Source organism: Empidonax traillii, unplaced genomic scaffold (genome assembly GCF_003031625.1).
Source record: "Empidonax traillii isolate 1590-97213 ecotype Southwest subspecies unplaced genomic scaffold, ASM303162v1 scaffold225:size1387458, whole genome shotgun sequence".
In the NCBI taxonomy this organism is placed as follows: Eukaryota; Metazoa; Chordata; class Aves; order Passeriformes; family Tyrannidae; genus Empidonax; species Empidonax traillii.
The window spans coordinates 183,879-195,930 of NW_020955418.1; the positions used below are offsets into that span (position 1 = coordinate 183,879).

Below are 12,052 nucleotides of genomic sequence, written 5' to 3' on the forward strand. Positions count from 1 at the left end.
TCTGCTGTGGGCTTTCCCTACACCCTCTATGTGGCTTGAAAAAAGGTCCTCAGTTCCCCAACACCACGTGTATCCAAGCTCAGCAAAATAAGGGGCTCAGCCACTGCCAACACCTGCATTCACATGGCTCCACACACAGGGGCAATGCAAAGGTTTCGCCGTGGTCGAGCACATCTTCCCCAGAGCCTACTGCACAAAAGCAGCCGCGAGCCAGGGAGCAGCTGACTCAGAGCCCAGCTGAGCTGCTGCTCCACCGGCTGCAGCTCCAGCTCCCGGCACATTTAACCATAATTACATGGGTCAGATCGCCTCTGCCTCATCACCCCAGCGTAGGGAGAGCCGTCGTGTGCCCAGTCTGCACTCACACCGCTAACTACTGGAAGAGTTATCTCACTTTAGCAAAACAACATACACATGCCCAGAACCGTTGAGAAGTATGGTCAAGTGAAAGCCTTGAGGAATTTAGTCTATGTAACTTCTCAACACCACCCCACCCCCCCTCAAAACCCAACCTCAAAGGGATTGACTCAACTGCTGACTTTAAATACTTCCACAGGGAGTAGAGATTTGTTAATAGATGGCTCTTGAGGCTGGCAGAGAGGGGTATAATAACATCCAACAGCTGGAACTCGATTCAGAAAAATGTAAGAATTAAAAACCAGTTTCTGCAACTGTGCAAGTAATTAGCCATTGAAACGACTTGTGGGGAACTAATGGATTGTCCATTTTTGACTCAAACCCAAAAAAGGACTGAATAACATCTTGAACTGTAGGTTTATCGCCACAAGCCCATAACCTTCAGTGTGCAGGTCAGCTGAGATGATTTCTGCCTCCTAATCTGACAATAAGATTATTTTATAAACTCTGTATAAAAGGAACAGATGCAAACAACCTGGGAATCCCTGGGGCAGAATGAGGAAACACAACTGCATCATTTCCTTTAAACTGCTTTAAAAAATAATCATGCCACCTTCTTTGTTGTGCCATTTTAGGGAACCTCATATTGTACATTTATATCTGAACATCTACCAGGACAGCCAAGCAACATTTTGGCAAGTTCAGTCCAAGGGGACAGGGAAGAGGAGTATAACCTCCATTTACCTACACAGTACATTCCTACATAGGATGCTACCTCATATATTGGAGAACAGCTCTCTTTCATGCTGTATGGCTGGTGGCTTGCTTTCAGCTTTACAGTTCTGGAGGTGACGTTGGCAGGCTGCACACAGCCTTCCTATTTCAAAAATTATACTCAAATCCTTATTAAAACAAAAGCAAAGCAAGCAGAGGCGAAGGGCAAGCTTTACACCACCTCCTGGGGGGGTGAAATGTCAGCCTGAAGTCGCGGGAGCTGCTGCACTCCTCGAGCAGCAGCAGAAACATGACTGAAGCTTCTCCGTTCATTCATCACACAGATACGACATTCTTCAGCCTGGCCCTGGCCTTGCCTTAAGCAAACAGGAGTCATAGTTCACAGGGTAAAACAAAGCTGGGACAAGGGAGAATCCATGAGGCACTCCACGCTATTTGTTTTACTTTTATGTAAATACTTTTACAGCAGTGATGGTTTAATTTAAAAAGTCAGGACTTCGTAAGGTACAAAGATCCTTATAAGCATGTGTGTTATGACTCAGTGAGGCTGGAGTGTTTCCAGCTCTCTCTTTGGGTCTTTCCCAAGCACGCATCTCTTGACCTCATTCTTCATGCCAGGTTGCAAAAAGCAAAACAACAAAACACAAACTCCCTCTTTTTTCTTTTTTTTCCAGTGCTGCAGCCAACACTCGGTTAAAATCACTGTGGCACCCAATGCCCTAAATGAATTTGCTTTCATGGTTCAACAGTCCCCAGAGAGTCTTTCCCGCAGATGCAAGAAGGTCATTTTGAAGCAATGGGAAAACTAAACCACAAGTTTCTACTCTTTCCTCAAGGATATTTTTGAAGGAGAACTGTTTCAAAGGGTGGTTTTTACTGTGTTTAGTTAGAAACATAACAAAAATCTGTCTTTTGCATGAAAAACACATTTTCAGAGATCATATGAATTACTTTTCAGCTGAAGGATCAAGATGGAAACATTTGTTTACTGGACCCAAGACCTTCAATAGAGTTTTGCCTTTTGGCTGTGTATTACCAACGGAAAACAGTTATATCTGTTTTTCTCTAGAAGTCAGACCTAAGAGAAACTGGAGGAAAACCCAGATACACCTTCTGAGGCCAAGAGTGACCCTTCTGTGCAGGCTTGGGCGAGTCAGCACTGCTAGGTGAAATTAGCAGGCTTATTCATTTACACAGCCCACTTTTTCAGTATAAGTATACACAGCACGAACCTCATGAGAAAGTGCAAAATGTTACTGCTGTTACCAACACACGTACTTCCCCTGCTGCATTAGCAGAGGTCACTACTGGATTACGTAGTCCCATCAACCTTCTCACCACCCCAAAGGCACATCTTCCTCACAGGGGGAAACCCCACTATGGGCCCATCGGGTGTAAACTCCGTCTCTGTGTGACTTGCAGCAGCAAATGGGCTGTTCCACCACCAGACAGCAGAAGCTCTCCTCGGCAGAGACTCCTAGCAAAAGTCTGAACTCCCAGGGTACTGATATGAAACTCTAATATATTCAACTGAAGCTCTATAAATAAAGATTTTTGGCTCCTTCTGTCAGCTATCATGCTGCTTGGACTCCTTACATCCAAGCAGAGCATGGTGCAAACTAGTTATATCCATATATATACCCACAGCAATATCCTTGCAGTCTTTCGCTTGCTATCAAGGTCCCTCTACTCCCTTCTCCTCTCAGAATAAAGTTCACACTTGTTTAATATTTAACCTTTTAATCAAGTTTAAGTATCCAGAGAGGATGTAGCAGTTTCTCATTTAAAACAAACTGCTTATATTCAGTGAGAAAAAATAAAACCTCATGAATGGCTTAAGTTGATGAAGATTGATACAGCTTGGAGACTTAATAGTACAGTGACTCATGCCTTCTGGAAAATGTAATCTGTTCTGTCTAGTTTAGGAAAATAGGTCATGTTTTTAAAATGTGCTAACTAACATGAAGAAAGGGGAAATTTCCTTTATTAATGGTTCTGGTTTAGCATTTTAAGCGTATCTGGTAATTATAGAGACTTTTTCCCTTCATACTTGCAGAAAACTTCCCCAAAGAACTCACATTACATTACAGCTCCTGAGTAGCAGAACCAATGTTAACACAGGAAAGAAACACTGGAGGAAAATAAAAATCTCTCCCCTGCTTTAGCACTTCTCCCACAGCTTTCATTGCCTGCAATCTCCCGTTGGTTTGTACTCTTTCACCGCCTCCTGCTGCACCAGGGATTGCATTTCCTCCTTTCAGATGAATTCTGAAGAGCAGCATGGAACTACACTGTTTTTTGGGTCACTAAAGGCCTCAGGCACTTTTGAGCCCAGTGAGCTTTAACCTGCTCTTGCAAAAATACATTAGGGTAGAAGAGTTACACTCAGTATCTTCAAATACACACTGCTGGTGTCTTCATACAGGCTCCCACAACTGAGGCGTAAAAAATGGTTCCTAAATTTATCTTAGGCCTAATAATGAAATATTGAAAAATAGTCAGTTCATCTGTTAATTGTTTCTTTTACATAAACTCAGGGGCCTCGCTGATGGTTCTGCACCTCTAGAAAACTACTACTCAATATGAAACTAGTGAAAGCTTACAAGACATCAACTGTTTCCCGTGTTGGTCTGTCAAGATAAACACAAAAAAGTTAAGACGAAACTAATTCAGAGTAAAGACAGTTCTAAATTTTCCTTATTTATCAGCTTGCAGCAAGGACCAACTCAAACCAACTCTCACCAACAGTACAGACTTTCTTAGGCCAGACCAGGAATCTAATCAACCATTTTGCATCGAGAGTGTCTGAGTTTTGGCCTCTGACCAAAGGGTGGCGGAGTGCTGGAAGAAAGAGGTGTAAAAGTATAAGGTAATTATTCAGACTGGGTGAGCGGTTTTCATAACCAGCTTAATTCACCTAACACCACGTGGGATCACCTGCTCCAACCCCAATGCCAGCACCAGCCCTTATATGGCCATTTGACCAGCCTGATCAGGGAAAAGAATCAAAATCTCCCCCCCCAAGACAAGACAAATTACTGTCTTCATCCAGATCAGCTCCCTCATTACTAACTACGTAATCAGATGGCAACTACTGCTGGGGTAGAGAGAAAAGTGGGATTGTCTCTTTGAGCAGCAACTCACACTTAGAGGGATGCAAGCCCACCTCAGCACCAAACCATGACAGCCACCATAAGGAAGGGAGGGCACCACAGACAGTATTCAGGAAACGAAAATCACTTTGCCCTTATGTAAATCCTGTAAACTCCAAATATCTCACCGCATTCAGATGAACCATACCCACTTTTTCCAAAATTATTTACTTTAGAGGAGTGAAAGGTAAATATAAGGGGGCGAGGAGTGTATCTGCTACAGGGACAGGGACTGCAGCGATTTGGGTAGGTCACAGCCTGACAAGGTAGAATTTTCTGTTTGACCATCACCTGTAGCCAATTTACGCCTGAGCAAATGCTCTGACTTGATAAATAGGTTCCTTACCTGGTGCTCTCTTTAAAACAAGTGAACATCTGCTAAAATGGACATTGAGTTACCTTTGAAAGGGTATGCTGTATATGAATACATACCTCCCAAACAGAAACCAAAATAATCTAAGCATCATTTCCTGTGTAGGTGAACAGGTCTAAATCTTTCTTAAAAGAAATCTGCCAATATAAAACAAAGCAACCTGAAGGGGGATGCTTACACTGCATGTCTTCACTTCTCTGAAACCCCTGAAATGATGTATATTTATCTTTGATTACACAGTACTAAAAAACTACAGCTGAAATTGGATTAGAAACTTCTGCTGAAAAACAATTTATTGCATAACACAACTCTGACAGCCTGGGTTTCTGGCCACCAACTGAGCCTTTATAAAAATCTGCTGGGTAGCTGCCAAATCAGTTCTTTGAGTCTTGGCATGTCCGACATCTGAGACAGTAGTCAAGGCAGCCACATGTCCTGTGCCATCCACAGCCCTGCACTTTTACATTTAAATGTTACCGTCAAAGAACAGAGTAGTATGAGCCATTAAACACACAAAGGTAAAAAAAATCTCCTGCAGCTGCAGATCTGACAACTCTGATCATTCTGCAGAAGCCCAAGAGCCACAACAGGATTTTTTCTTTTTCAGGATCTGGTATTAATTTGAACATAAAAGTAGCTTATTAAGAAGAGGGGAAAAAAGAGAAGTGAGAAATGGTAGCAAGCTCCAAAAAAGGTCTACACTCCTAGCTGAAAATCACTGCCATTTATAAATTACACATTCCAAATATTCTTGCTCTGTCTCCAGTTCTAATTAAAACTCTCCACCAAGTACACTTCAGATAGACACATAAAACCCAGTGTGCACAAAGAGTATTCAGCGGCTCAAGTTAATTAAATCCAAATATATGCTTCCTAATTAATTTCATTTTGATTCACTTCATATTTTTATAAGGTGTTCAAGCTTCAGTATGCAGCCATACGAATACAGTCCAATAAAAAAGCATTTTCTGCACTTTAAATGTCTGCTAACAGGACCAAGAGACGTGTATGGCTAATCCAATCCTGCTGTATATTAGCCTGATCCTCAACTTGAATAAACACTAACAACCTTTGCATGCCAAAAAAAATAGTTCCAAGGTAGTAGGGAAGAGAGAAAGATAAAATTTGTGTGTTATAAATTTGCCTTCAGTTTTTCTACAGGAATTTAAAGAGATCCGATTCTTTGCATTTCACAGTGTCTGAAAGGTTGGGCAGTGGTCTCAGTATTTCAGAGAAGCCGGAGAACTGCTGATGTGTTTAGCATCCATCCTCACAAGTACAACAGGAGGTCAGTGTTTACATCATTTCTTTGGTAGGACTTTGGTACCAGGATGCTGAAGCCTACAATAAGAAAAGATCTGCTCATCTATCTGCTTTCTAGGAGTACAGTCGTGTATGCATATATATATATATATATATATATATATATATATATATATATATGTGTGTGTGTATATATATATATATATATCTCAACAAAAATGTGCATCTGCCAATACAAAACTTAAAATTGCTCTCTCAGTGTAATAAATACATTAGCCCAAAGCCAATACAGTTTAGCTGCATTGTTTGATATAGCTGTGCCCATCAGTAACTCTCTGAGCCATGAACCTGGGAAAACCATCATATCCCTGCTGGATGACTCTCTAACCAAGCAGAGACCCTGCACTCACTCCCCATTTAAACCTTTCCAGTACAAATGGGTTGCACCAGTTTAAAACCAGGAGGTTTTGGCTCACCTGACTCACGTGGATGGCACTGCAGTAGCTCATGCAAGCGTGAGTAGCTCCATCTCCAAGGCCCTGCAGGAGGTCCATGGCCAGCAGAGAGGGAAGTAGAACCATCAAAGCTGGGGCATGGCAACCTCTACCCACAGAGAAACTCAGACAGCAATGGACCTGCAAGTTTGTGTAAATCTGACCCAGAGCAGGTCTGGGTGATGCAAGGAGTCCCCTGCCCTAGCTTGGAAATGTTTAACTTGGTTTCCTCCTCTTTCACATCAGTCTATGGGATGTCTCTCGTTCAGACAATCATCAGATTAAGAAAAGATTTAGAGAAAAAAATATCTGTTCAATCTTTAAACTCGAGGAGGGGTAATGACAGCCAAATGTGCTGAACCCTATTGCTGGGAAACCTCAGGACACTGGGGCCTGAATCAATTTTACTGAGCCAGATGGGAAATTAAATCAGTTGTATTGACACAGGCTCCTGGGATGGACACGCTGATAATGCAGTAAAAGCATGATGTTGATTCTGCTTGATATACTTCATAAAAAGGGAGATTTCTATCATAATTTTTTGTCCTTGTTTACATTCCCAACTGACAGAATATTCTTTAAATCTGGGAGGGAAGCATCCACTGAAGCTGGGAGACGTAAACGAAACCTGTACTTCTTGCTCATAAGCCAATTAAACCAAACATATGAGGTAACTCTAAAAGCTACTCTAAATGTATTTTCAGGTCAGTTTAGTTATACCAGTAAATTTTCTGCACGAAAACAAGCTATGTAAGCAGTGAAAACCTATGCTCTAAAGCTTTACCAAGCTCGCTCTTCAGTATTAAATACATTTGACTTCCAAATACTACCCAGCAAACAAATGATGGTTTTGCAGCAGCACAGGGAAGCAAGTAATAAAATCAGCATTTGCTCTGTGAGGCAATTGCTCAGTAACAAATCAGATAAATGCATCCAAGTAACTTCCCAGAAGGCCTGTAAAATATTTTTTTCAAGTAACCATTGCCAGAGGAGAGTAAGATCATAACCTGGAACTGAAGCTGTGGTCGATCACTAAGGTACCCAGGTCAAGAATTTCAGACCAAGTTAGGCTGAAGTGCTGCTCTGCCACACACAAGCTTCACTTCTTACTGCAATTTAAAACAAGAGGAAGAAGAATAGCTAATGGTCACTGGCAACTCTAAGATCTGGCCCAATTTGTGAAGACACTCTATCTCTCCTGAGCAGATAAATTCAGAAGATGACAAGCAGCTGGGAGGTTTTGTGGGGAAAAGGGGTTAAAAAAAAAAAAAAAAAATCTTTCTTATTGAGATAGCAGGCTTTCCTAATTACACAGAATGATTTTTAACAGGCAGATCTGTGTCAAAGCAATAAAGAAAAAACATAATCAAGTTTTGAACTTTTCATAATCTTTTCCTTTTTCTTTTCTTTTTAAACCATCAAGTCTGTGTGAGAACTTTCAAAATAATGTTACAATGATTTTTTTTTCCTTTGCTTTTGCAGGTTTCTCAGCAGGTAGTGCTGGGTCGGTGCCAGGTGGCTCAGCACTAGGACAGGGGTGATGGACAGGTACCCTGACCCTGTGGGGGTACAGCTCATGAAACGAGGGGCTGCAGAGAACATGCCTCCCCCATCATCCACGAGACCTGTTTGGGTTGGCATTCAATTCCCTTATCCCTCCTCCACTCCCTGATCAATGACAACATTCAAACTTTACTGATGATATTAGAAGCACATCAAAGACGACCATTAAGCTTTTAAGTGCACTAATTGACATTTTAGCACTTACAAATCCATCTATGTGTTCTATCACTCAATTTAAGTGACTTGCTTCCCTGCCTGGTAAGAGTTCCCCATGTTTACAGCGGGTAGAGGGGGATTTTCAAAGCTTTTTTTTTTTTTTTTTCCCCTCAGACAGGATTTTAGAGAATTCAAATTACAAATATAATGCACTTCAAAAAGTAACACATTTCACAAATTTAAGAGCTCTTCCATAAAAGCTGTAAATGGCATCACAGCTGTAACTCACAGGCTTCTAAGCTCCAATGAATTCTGCAGCTGTTGCGGCACGTCAAAGCCAAATCATTGTTACCTTCACACCACCACAACTGAAAACCCCAGCTATGATATTACTAACTGCGTGGTGCTACATGAAAAAGAGGAGGGAAAAAAGGAACCCCTGTGTGATTTTGCAGCTCCTTCTTTCTTCCTTCACAAAGCCAGCATAAAACAGATGCTAAACACCCGAGGGACTGCTTTAGGTTTTCCTACAGTGGCTATCCCACAACAGGGGCCAGGGAACCATTTCAGAACAACTGGCCCCATGGATGCTGTACCATCAGAGGATATAACACTCCCCTCTCCAGGTGCAGTGACTTACAGAAGGCAAGCTGCTACCCAATGGCCAAGCCCAGCCTCTGATTGCAGAAGAGCATCTTAATTACAGCAGGTCTGGGCCCTTCTTCTATTACTGACACATACCAACATGTTCACCTTCTGTTCTGTTAGAGAAATCCTCATTTAGTCCCAATATTTAAGGCGAAAAGAAAGATCAAATTAAATTCCCAGGGTTTTAAGCCGTTCAGTTCATTGCTAGATCTATTTTAGGGTCTGAGGCCGCCAGCCACCCCCACAGAATCTGCGCAGTAAACAAGGCTTTTGACAGGCTTGTTTATACCTTCTGCAGCAATCAAAGGCAAAACATTACAAATCAAAGAACCAAATACAGTAGTGTGCATAGCAGAAACCTCAAAAAGCTAGCCAGCAGCAAACCTGCGGCTCACCGAGCCCTGCGGAGCAATGCAAGATAACACAGGAAAACAGAAATGGGTGGTTAAGTAAGAACAGGCTTGTGCTGTACATATGCAAACATCTGCAGGCAGGACCTCTGAAGCACATATCCATCAGAATAAGCGTTTGCAGAATCAGAAGACAGGGAGCAGGAAAAAAAAGTATTATTTTCTCAAAAGGACCATGGGGAAAGGTCATAATTTAAGAATTCCAGTTTAAAAATTGGAGGGAACCTTAGACATTTACTGATATCAGAAAAACAACCAAAAACCCCAACCAGACACGGGCAATTTACTCAGTGACACATGCACTGTGAACTGCATCATCCATACTTTAGCAAACCCGCCACATCAGGGAAGCATCTAAGCCGTAGGTTAAAATTACACCCAGAAGAAATTCAGTGGGTACACCTTTGCTACTGTGTTCCTTTAAACCTTTCACCTCTTAAACTGCAAGTTCAATGTCAGATTATAAACATCATAAAAGCTCATAAAACCCCATCATAAACCTGCCAGCTCATTTCAGGATTATTTGCTCTTGGCCTTGCAAAAACATCATGAACAGTATGAGAATTGCATCATTTCTCTGCAAACGCCAATCCCTCTTCATCTGCATCAAGCTAAGGTCACTGCAATCATCCTGTTCCCATCACTGAGATGGGCAGGAGTTTCAGCCTTACCCTGGAGACAGACCTTTGCAGGTGAACTTCACACCACACCACCCCCCTGCTAAACTATCCTCAGAAACATCCCCAGCATCAGCTTCTGATGGCAACATCTGCTGCTTCCCCTTTCTCTTGCAAAATCTAGCTTTGCGTGTTATCACCACAACTGACTGAGACACGAAAACCTCCTGCAACTGCAGCAGGAGCGAATGCCAAGTTGGGATTTTGGGGCATCTCCGTGGGCCCTAGACAGCAATATTTACCCCCAGCCCTTCCAAAGGCTGAGCCAGGCAGCACGACAGCTGCCTACAGAGTGGGCAGAAGCACAAGCTTCTAGGTACCTCCCCACACACCATCAGCATCAGGTGCTGGTTGTTTCCATTAGCCTGCAGTAGGAAAAGAGGTGGCACTTCGTTATGTGGGCTGGGCTTCCCGTAGGACCAGCCACATCACAGAGAAAAGGCTGTAGGCTGGATGGAAGCAGTCTGTTAGCTTCTCTGTGGAAAACAATAGGTTTAGTGAAACGAAATTGTCACAGGGGTCTAGACAGCGCAGAGCTTATCAACAACAGGTTTATGGCAAAACTTTTCAGGAACTGGTTAAATCATATCTAGCAACATCACAGTGAAGTGATGGTTTTGAAGGTAGACTGTGATCAAGTCTGTGATTTTTAGGATAGATCACATCCACACCACCTACAATAAACTCAACATGACCTTCACACTTCAAGCACACAACAAACCACTCTGGTTTTCAGCTTTCTTGTATGCTTGCAGAAGGCAAAACAGAGTAGCCAGAAAAGGGGAGGGGGGGGAAAAAAAAAAGACTATACAGCAGCAGTACATTTTTAGGCATGAATCAGCTCGTGCAGTCTCTTGGCAAATGAGGTGGCAGCAGAGAATCATCCAAGTAAGTTTAGGAGCTGTGTTTCTGTTTATTTTAATTTGCAGTCTATTGATTCTACTGTTTTGTGAGCTCATTCATGAGTAATACGGGAACTGGAGGCTGAATACACTGACGGACTAGACAAGGCAGAAATATCCACCCAGAGAGAGCACCTCCCCTGCCACCAGCCTCTGCTCCCAGCAAAACAACTAGACCAGTTAGAGTCCAGCACCATTCCTTTAACACTGCGGGCAGACAAAAGATTAACAATCCATGATTTCAGTCCACTGCAGTTCCTTATAAAATGGCCATGACAGATACAAGGAGGAGGGACAGACTAGTAAAGGTTACACGCCATGTTGTGGGCAGGCACAAACTCAGCATCTCAATTTTGCTACTGGAGCACTCTTCAGATGCACTGGGCACGTGATCACATCCAGTCACGTTGCATGAATGCAACAGCTTCTGAGAGCAGCGGCTCCAACAGGATGCAGGGATGGAGCTATATGTACCTTGGGAGAGCAGACCGTGCTGAATCCTAATTAAATTGGGGAGGGGGAAAAAAAAAAGTGTGACTTGTTAAAATGCCTCTGCATTACTGGGTGACCTACTCCTCCCCGTGATTCCTGCATCCCAGCCATTGCAAGTTGCTGCATACAGATGTAGCAGCAATGGTACGGCTTAATCAGTCAATGTTTTCACAACACATATTTCAAATATTAAGCACTTATTGAAGACTTAGAAGTTACTGTGTAAATATTTGTATTATATTACACTGCTAACGCTTCCTTGCCAACTGTGGAATTTTAAATCTATCTTCTCTGATAAAGCTTTATTTACATATCACACTGCTCTTGATACTCAACAAAGTGAACTGACTACATTTACACCAACTCCATTCAAGGAGTACATGTCAGGAAAGAGCAATTCAATGATTTTTCGTCTCTGGTATGTGCCCAAACTAAACCACAGGCAGTCACAAGGCTCATTTTGGGCTGACGTTAACTGCTTCCGCTAGGTGACAATGTTCCCAGGGAAAGCGTTGCGCAAATGCACCTCGCGCTTAAAATACCATGCAACCAGCATGGTCTGCACTGAGAGCGATGGACTGCCAACACGGAGTCCTACACCGAGTCTCTGCTCAAAATCTGGCAAGCTGGTGGTGCCCACAGACAGACCTCAGATCCACAGTGCTGCTGCAGTCTGCTTTAGCCCTCTGAAGTGCTCCCAGGATGCTGAAACGCTCCCAGGCACCGAAACAGCCCCAGCGGTACCAGAGTTATTTCCAGAGGGCAGAGGCAGGACTCTTAAGCCACCAGTTCGACACGGAGGCAAGTAGAGTTTGTTACTTACTTATTTG

At 42.8% G+C, this 12,052-nt stretch overlaps 1 protein-coding gene across 1 annotated transcript in view; it reads right to left on the bottom strand.

Moving 5' to 3' along the window:
* Nucleotides 1–12,052, bottom strand: part of JARID2 (jumonji and AT-rich interaction domain containing 2) — a 214,896-nt gene that overhangs the window by 124,636 nt on the left and 78,208 nt on the right. The window lies entirely within an intron of this gene.